Below are 3,350 nucleotides of genomic sequence, written 5' to 3' on the forward strand. Positions count from 1 at the left end.
GTTGCAGTGAGCCGGGATCATGCCACTGCACTCTAGCTTGGGAGACAGAGTGAGACTTCATCTCAATAAATAAATACACAAAGAAAGAAAGAAAATAGATAAAGTAAAAACTTTCATCTTCCTTTACCTCCCTGAATATGCTCACAGTTTACTACGACATGTGTATTCTCGTTGCAATGCTCTATTCCCAAATATATTTTATTTTAGAGATTCTCTCTCTGTTATTTAGGTTGACACTAAGTTTGTGGCGATTTGCTACAGCACCAATGAGAACCTAACACAGTCTTCCATCAAATTTTCACCTTGGCTTAAATTCTTTTTGGGTAGAAATGTTTAGCAACTTCCCCAATCCGGGGTAATGCTTCTTAATGGGTGTGTGTGTGTGTGTGTGTGTGTGTAGGAGTGGGGCATAGGAGGTGAATAGACATCAGATGCACCCCAAAAGTTCTTCCAAAATCTATCATTTTAAATAAAGCGGTGATAGAACAGTGTATCAGAAAAGATTTGGAGGATATTTTTCAAAATACTCAAGTCTCCCTCTACACACAAACATACACAAAGAGGACCACTGCTCTAGAATCTGTGACTGTTGAACTTGTAGTCCTTGAACTGCTACAGTTTCCTCTATTCAGAGAAGAAAATGTCTTACAGTTCTCACAAGGATACTCAGGAATGAAGCCCAAAGCCAGGATGGGAAAGAAAGGAGTCCTATTTCCAGGTTTGGGGGTGGGGGTAAAGAGCACAGTGAACTAAAATGGCACAAACTACTTTAGAAAATGGTTGGAGAATGCAAGCGATTATGTGCTCTTTCTATTTTAATCAACTACATTTCACCAACAAGAGATTTAAAAAGACTTAAAGGCTGATGGAAATTCAAACATTCCTAGAAATGGCAACTGCTTACTCACCTCAAAAGCCGGCTGTCAGGACTGAACTGGTCGGGGCCCTCAGAGACCAGAGTTCAAAACACTCATTTTGTAGATGAGGAAATCAACATTGAGAGGGGGACTTGTCCTAGTCACACGTTTGTGGCAATGACAATTTTAACTCCAGTTTCAGTGCCTTCTGTCTCTATCCTCACTTTCTCTCAAATCACAGGTGTGGGGCAACACACGCAAGCCTCATCTTCAAATGATGTGATTTTGATCCCTAAAATAAACCCTGAACTTCCAAACCTGCACCATCAGAAAGCCAACTGAGAACCCTCTGCAGCTTTCAGGAAGTGCACTCTCTCCAGTGACTACTTCAGATTTAGTAGTAGACAATAAAGAGCCAAAAAGGATTTCTTAAAAGACACCACTGGAGGCCAAAGAAGCTAAATGATAAGGGATTCCTTCCATCTGGAAGAACCAGCACTACCAGATGGAGCTGATTAAGGAATTTACTTCCCTGCTTGGGTTGGGAAGTATCAAAACACCTGCTGAGCTGGATTTGCTAGATGCCATAGCTCTCTGTGATTCAGTACGTTCCTTTCTGCACTTTTCTGAGGGAAAGTCTTTATGGTAATTACCCAGTTCCTACCCTCACCATTGTCTATTGTGTGGAGTTGGGGATGAGGGGTAACAGACTATAGGATGACTCACCCAAACCTGATAGAAATGACTCACATCACCCTGACCTTCTGGCCCTCCTAATGCAATTTACCAGATGGGACTTTGTAGTTGTCTTTCTTGATGGGAATGGAGCAGGTGACGAAGTATGTTCTATCAGTGAGGAGAAGGGTGCACATAGGTATTTGGCAGGAAGAGAGATAAGCCATGGCAGAGACTGCTATATGTCTCTCATTCTCTCCTTCTCTCTCATAATAATTAAATTTCATGTTTTCACTAAGGGGTAACATGCCCCTCAACAGAATAAAGACAACTTTTCTTAATCTTTGTCATAATTAGACGTGGCCATGTGACTAAGTTCTAGCTATAGAACTGGGAAATAAAATGATATATGAGACAATGAGACCTCCAAGTTGTGTCCTTAGAATGGACATGCTTTTTATCCTTTCCACCCTCCTGCTCTCTGGCTTGTGGAAATAATGGGAGGAGCTGGAGAAAACCACCTTCGTCATTGAGATGGATGCTACACATTGAGAATGGCAGAACAACAGGTGGAAAGAGCCTGGATCCATGATGAGTGAATACATTCATCATGATCGCACTAGACCACTTACCAGGCAAATAAACTTCTGACTTATTCCAACCACTATTATTTGCAGTTTCTATTTTATATATTGTGAGGGGATTGTGAAACAAGTTGATGACTGTACCTGCAGGCCTGTGATGTTGGTTTATAATTAAGAGTTAAGCAAAATAACAAAAACTATAATATGATTGATTTCCAAAATATCATGTAAACTGGATCCATAAACTTTTTATTTAGAGTCATGGCCCCTTCTAACAGTGTTAAAACAAGTAGAAATACAGTCATTATTTAGATATGTAGATCAAGAAAGTGGAAAAAGAACAAGCCAAACACTAAATAATGATGGACCTACAATCAGAATTTTTAGAATTTAGTGCTACTGATCGCAACCTCATTTCTTCTAATAGCAGCTTCATCCTGAGATGGTCAAGAAGACATTAAATAATTTTTACCTTTACTGTGATATTTGCAGTTGTACACTACAATGACTAATACCAAATTCAATCATTAAATGCAATGATATTAATTTAAATGTTAACTTTAACTTCTTACGGCATCAATTCTAAAAATTTGTCATACAAATCGTCACATATGAAAAATTGCAAAAACATTATAAACAACTTAAATGTCCATCAATGGTAAACTAGTTGATATAGTCTGGCTCTGTGTCTACCCAAATCTCACCTTGCATTGACCTTGAATGATTATCTGAATTGTAATCCCATGTGTGATGGGTGGGACCAGGTGGAGATAATTGAGTCATGGAGGCAGTTACCCCCATGCCACTGTTCTCGTGATAGTCAGTGAGTTCTCACAAGATCTGATGGTTTTATAAGGGGCTCTACTCCCTTCACTCTGTACTTCTTTCACCTGCCTGTTTGTGAAGAAGGATGTATTTGCTTCCCCTTCTGCCATGAATGTAAGTTTCCTGAGACCCCCCCCCCTCCACCAGCCAGGCAGAACTGTGAGTCAAACCTCTGAGTTCTTTACAAAGAAATAGCCAATTTCAAGAAATTTCTTTATAGCAGTGTGAAAATGGACTAATACACTGGTCGAACAAATTATAAATATAATCTTATAATTAACAACTATACAATGGATAGAAAGAATGAGGATATTGTATGTATGAATATAATCACCAGGCTAAAATGTTTTTTTTTTTTCTTTTTTTCTTTTTTTTTTTTTTATTATACTTTAAGTTCTAGGGTACATGT

Source organism: Piliocolobus tephrosceles, chromosome 5 (assembly GCF_002776525.5).
Source record: "Piliocolobus tephrosceles isolate RC106 chromosome 5, ASM277652v3, whole genome shotgun sequence".
NCBI lineage: Eukaryota > Metazoa > Chordata > Mammalia > Primates > Cercopithecidae > Piliocolobus > Piliocolobus tephrosceles.